Source organism: Dasypus novemcinctus, chromosome X, assembly GCF_030445035.2.
Source record: "Dasypus novemcinctus isolate mDasNov1 chromosome X, mDasNov1.1.hap2, whole genome shotgun sequence".
In the NCBI taxonomy this organism is placed as follows: domain Eukaryota; kingdom Metazoa; phylum Chordata; class Mammalia; order Cingulata; family Dasypodidae; genus Dasypus; species Dasypus novemcinctus.
Window position 1 is genome coordinate 147675942 of NC_080704.1, and position 5971 is coordinate 147681912.

Here is a 5971-nt window from a genome sequence, read left to right on the forward strand (position 1 = left end):
TCTATTTTAGGGCAAAACACACCTTTTTGAAAAACTTATTAAATTTCAGTTAGCATTCCCACAAACTTTTAACCTTCTTTAATATTCATTTAAGCTTTACATTCTTCATTTTATTCTGTGAGGAAAAATAAACCATTCATTTCAATTTAGGCAAGACCTATTTTTTTTAATGAAAAGACACAGTAATTTTGTTAAGATTTATAATTTTTGTCATTGTAGAAATCTTGTTAACATTTAAACTTATGTATTAATATAAGCACTTATTTAATATTTGGCCATTTGAATAGAGCTCTTTAAAAAATTTTTTATTTATTTATATCACCATCTGGAGGTATCAAAATACACACTGACATTGAACAAACAGACAAACACAAAACAATTATAACACATTAGCAGAAACATACAGTTTACAATTGACTCATAATTCTTCACAAATTACACAGAACAGAAATACAAAAAGACAAACGATTAAGACAGATGAAGAGACAAACCAGACAACCTGAACCGGAGTCAAGAGCGACGTCTTGCTCTGACGGTGGGTGGGATCTATTCGCTGTGTCCAGCAGATTCACTTCCCCACAATCCACAGACTCTGCAGAGGTTTTCCAGAAAACGGACTCACCTAGGGATGTCCAGTTTGCTGATCCTGGGCCCAGGAATTCCTGATGCTCTCCAGATAGAATTTAGGTGGAGACAAGTTCTAGGGCCCGGTGGCGTCCGGGGCAGAGGAACGTCTCTCCGAGGCCTTCCCCTAGACACCCTGGTCCGTCCCTGGAATGTACTCCTCTCTTTGAGTCTGAGGAGATCAACCCCGCTGGAGTGGGGGATTTCGTTGATCAATCTCGCTGGGGCCTCCAAATGTTATAGACTAGAGATATTGACCAGACTCAGACTCTAAATAAAGTTCCAATTGAGAGCTTTCTTAGCCGCATGGCTACTGTCTCATTCTATGTAAAGGAGAGAGCAGGCCCGGGTTGCAGGGGAAGTTTGTTTATATAGGCCTTTAGGTTCAGGGCAGGGGGCAATGGCTCAGCAAGCAAGCACGTACAGAAGCAGATGTGTGCGGTTAATTAAGTGCTGGGAATTCTATCAGGGGAGACAAGCGGTTGGAGAGTTTTTGTTGTTTACAAGGGTCTGGGTCAGGTTGGTCTTTTGGCAGGGGCTGACGAGATTTTCTATAGGAGGAGGCTCTGAGATAAGGTTTTACAGTCGAGCAAGCTTGTTACAGAAGCGAGATATATGCGGTTAGGGGGCTGTGGAATTTTCCTCTTGGGTTGGGATGGTCACAGGCTCCTACTTCTCCACAGTATTATGGAAAATTAAGGTTCTCATAGTATATTCTACTTGAAAACTTGCTTTTTCTGTTAATTTGATTAATGGATTCAGAATTTTATACATCTAAATAAGCAGTCTAAATTAATGGAGTTTAGGGTATGCATACTCATCTAAAGTCATGTGTAAGTAAAGATCTCAAATAATCAGTTATTCTTGAAAATCCTCACATTAAATAAAACAGAGTGGGGGTTTCTTCTGATATTGGATCAAATAGCTATTCTTTGTGAAGTTGCTGGCTTGTGTTTTAGTACCATGTTGTAAGAAGAACACTATCTTAAACACAAACATCATGTTCCTTGAGGTGAGATGCTTCCACTGAGAAGCATTAAAAAACCCATACTAACTGAGGGAACAATAGATTCACTTCTTATCAGATGCTTATACCAATCTACATTCTTTCTGAGTAGATAGTAGGGATTGGAACTGTATTATATTAAAGATTGGGTTTTTTTTCCTTTTCCTGCTTTCTTTTTTAATAAAGTCACATAATTTGGTTAGGTAAATACATTATATGGTAAGCGATATGGCATATTTCTTTATTAAAAGAAAGCAGGAAAAGAAACAATTATATATATATAATTATCAGTACACTCATATAGCCACAACAGTACTACTTCTGGAAGACTTTGCCATTATAGTGACTTTAAAAAGTAGATATAAAAATAACAAAACAAAAGTAGATATGCTCAAATTTATTATTTGCTTTGCAAACTGAGGAGCCAGGGGCTCCTCAGAGGCCCTCCTAGTTAGAGGTTACTCAGAGGCCCTCCTCGTTAGGCAACTGGTAGAGAAGGAGATAGCTTCAGTCACTTACACTTAATAGAAAGGAGGCTGACAAACATGCAATGAGTAATGGTCTTTAGTTATAAAAGTGCCATAAAAACAGGAGGGTGGTATATTTAACATTGAATTCCTTTGAACTTACTAGCAACAAGGGTTAACCTGGAAGAGAAAAGTCTCTTTAAATGCATCTTTACTGTGGTAACATATTGATGGGAAAAATGATTATGAAACTGTAGGTGTGGGATGTTTATAAAGACTTAAGTATCATTTTTAAATGTTTTGTCAAGTTACAAAAATTAAATACTTTCTCAAATTAAGAAAATACTTTCTCAAATTAATGATTAGGGAAGTTCAAATCAAACTACAATAAGATATCATTTCACACCTATCGGAATGGCCACTATTAAAAAGACAGAACTGCAAGTGTTGGAGAGGATGTGGAGCGATAGGAACACTTATTCACTGTGGGTGGGAATGAAGAATGGTACAGCCACTGTGGAGGACTTTTTGGAAGTTCCTAAAGGACATGAATATAGACTTGCCATGTGACCCTGCAATATTACTACTGGATATATATCCGGAACTGTGCAGTGACATGAACACAACTGTACACTGATGTTCATAGTGTCATTATTCACAATTGTCAAAAGTTGGAAACAACCCAGGTATCCATCAACAAATGAATGGATAAACAAATTGTGGTCTATTCACACGATGGAATATTATGCAGTTGTAAGAAGAAATTAAGTCGTAAAGCATATGACAACATGGATGACCTGGAGGACATTATGTTGAATGAAGCAAGCCAGACACAAAAGGACAAGTACTGTATGATTGCATTACTATGAGCCAAATATATTGTGTAACTTACTGTTTGATTCAAAAAATTTTATATTTAGTACATTTAAATGAAAAATTTATGTTTTATTCAACTGTTTTCTTTTTAGTTTTTAATTGTTTACATTTTCAATTAAATGTACACAATAAAGCTTAAAAAACTGAAAAAGATTCTAAAAGATAAAATGAGGAACTGTTAAAAATCAAAGAAAACCAGGATGAATTCTTTCACTTAACTACTCATTTAATATAAAAGTCTGCTGGAGGACCATGTTTAATTTTTAGGAGCCCATTTATCATTTAAATGTCACCTCTAAAAGTTAAGTTTTTGCATATGTAAGATATGGGCTATAGTTAGTGGTAGTATTTTGATGATGCTCTTTCATGGTTTGTAACAAATATTTTACAACAATGCAAGGTGTTGGTGGTGGGGAGATGTTTGGGAGCCTTGTATGATAATATGGATGTTTGTTCTGTAAATTCACAAATTTTACTATATACTTATTGCTTATGTTCCGTGTAAATGATATACTTAATAAAATTTTATTTTTAAAAAGTTAGGTTTTGTATATCAAATGAACTCACAATGTAGTTACACCTACCTCTTAAACCTGATGGTGACGCTGTTCCATTTTTCAAAGGAATGTCTAGCATTTTAGGTGGTATAAACTCCCTGGAAGAAAAACTGTACACATTAGAAAACAGGGGCACTGTCTGCCTTTGGTCTTAAATAGAAGTTGAGCCCCCTTTCTTTGTAGGAATAGCAACGTGGCAACTCTGTGGTCCTTTAGCCACAGGACCACTGAATTTCAGAAATCTAGGAATTGAAGAAGGGGCTGGCAGGTCTGTCCCTCAGGAGCCTTTTTGCTTTCAGTTGCTATGTACCTCAGCAACAAAATGGATTCCCTAAGGAAGACTAGATGCCTCCTTCCCTTATGCTGTTTCTCTGGTCAAGCATAAGATTGAAATTGTTTCATTTCAGGCTTCTCTAGCCTTTGAGATCTTAATCTCTGTGGGAATATAATATTTTGCAATTTTCATTGCATTACAACCAGGCCATTCAGATGCCACTTTAAGTTTATTGGATTAGAGTTACATAGTCTTCTTACAGGTCTTAAAAATTGAACTATCTTGAATATTAGTCCTTAACAGTGATTTGTTCAAGGGGAGGGCCATTATTTTACCAGGTTTAGCAACCTGGATGTAGGGGTCATGCCCAGGCACTACTGGACATAGAATCCACATCACTGCAAAGAATATAGTCCTCCAAATAAGAAGGCTTCTTAGCTACAACTCTCTTCACCTGGCTAGAAGAGTATTTTACAGAGATGTAAATTGAAGGGGATTCACATTTTGAAATTCCTGTACCCATTTCTTACATTATCTTTATTTTTAGTAAGGACATTTCTGAAGTTAACAAGGGTATTATTAGAGTTGAGAGGCAATATAGTGTTGAATAGCGTGGGTTCTGAAGGTAGACCCGCGTTTGAATCTGCTTTGCCACTTCCCAAGTGTTCTCTTTATCTCTCATGGCCTCTGTTTTCTCATGTCAAAATGGGAAAATAATAGTAACTCTTTTATAGTGTAGATGTGAGCACATAAAGCTCTTGACACCATCCTTGCACATGGCATTTCCTAATGTCAGCATGCTTCCTGATGAAATTTTCAATGGGAATAAAATAAACCAAGACGTGAAATAAAATGAGTATGATCTGTTTGTAACAAAGGTATTCCAAACATTTATTCATTAAAGAAATAAAATATGCCTTGCACTGTTTTAGTTACACGGTAACCGAAAACTAACTTTCCATTTATACTGACATATAAACTGTATTATTGAGTGTGCCCTGGTGATTACAGACCTTCGTAGGAGGCCTAAACTCGGATGTAACTGAGAGGCTCTCGGAATCACCAGGGGGCTTTGCGGTGATTCCTGCTGGCCTCTTGGTGTGGATGTGTGGGTGTGGGCTAGTGGTGGGGGATGGGGCGGTAAGGGCGACAGAGCCTGAAGCAGGTCACAGGCTCTCGCTATTTTCCAGCTAATCATGAAATGCGAATGAATTTGGAATACCTCTCTCTAGCATTTCCCTTCTTCAGTTTTTCTCTTTTAATTTTGTTTTGCTCCCTTTATCCGTTTCCAACTTGCTCTTTCACAGCCGAAACTTCTGACTAAACCGTGGGCTTCGAGTACAGGGCCTGAGTCTCTTTCTTTAGTCATTGACGATTGTGATGCCCAGTAGGCGCAGAGGTTTATTTGCCTCATTGATCTGTATTTTCTTTCTGCCCTCCCCTTTCCCTCATTTTCCCACCTTCGTCTTAGGCCCCTTGCCCCGCCCTTGCCCTCGTTTTCCCTCCTTTTTGGTACTCTCGGCGCCTGCTCCACCCACCACTCCTGCCCCATCTCTGCTTGTCTCCGCTATCCCCCTCTTTTATTTTTTAAAAAAAAATTTATTAAAAAAGTTGTAAGTTTACAGAAAAATCGTACAGGAAGTACAGAGTTCCCATAACCACCCCTCTCACACACAGTTTTCCCTATTAACACTTTGCATTACTGTGGTACCTTTGTTATAAGTGCTGAGACAAAATTATTGTAATTACTATTAACTATAGGTTCAGACTTTACATGAGGGTTCACTGAAGCCCTCTGATCCGCTGTCTCCTCTCCTCTTTATCCGCCCCTTCCCACCTCCCTCCTCTCCTAGTCGTAGGGTGCGGGAGGCGGGTGGGAAAGGCGGATACCAGACGATCCCACTGCCCCCCCCACTGGCGAGCACGTTTACCACAGAAGCCGCCAAACCCTCCCGCCTTAGCTCCTTCCACCTCTACTTCTGGAAAGATAGGTTGCCCACTCTGCGCCTTGGCGCCGGCAGCCTGCCTTCCTACCCCCTTTAGTGCCCGTGTCACAGGTTTTTAATTCGCGCCGCCTTTTTAGGCCTGGAGGAGGCGGAGTTGGAATGACTGCGCCAGCGTTACCAGGGCGACGCCTTGGTTACTTCCGTCGGCCTCAGTACTTCCG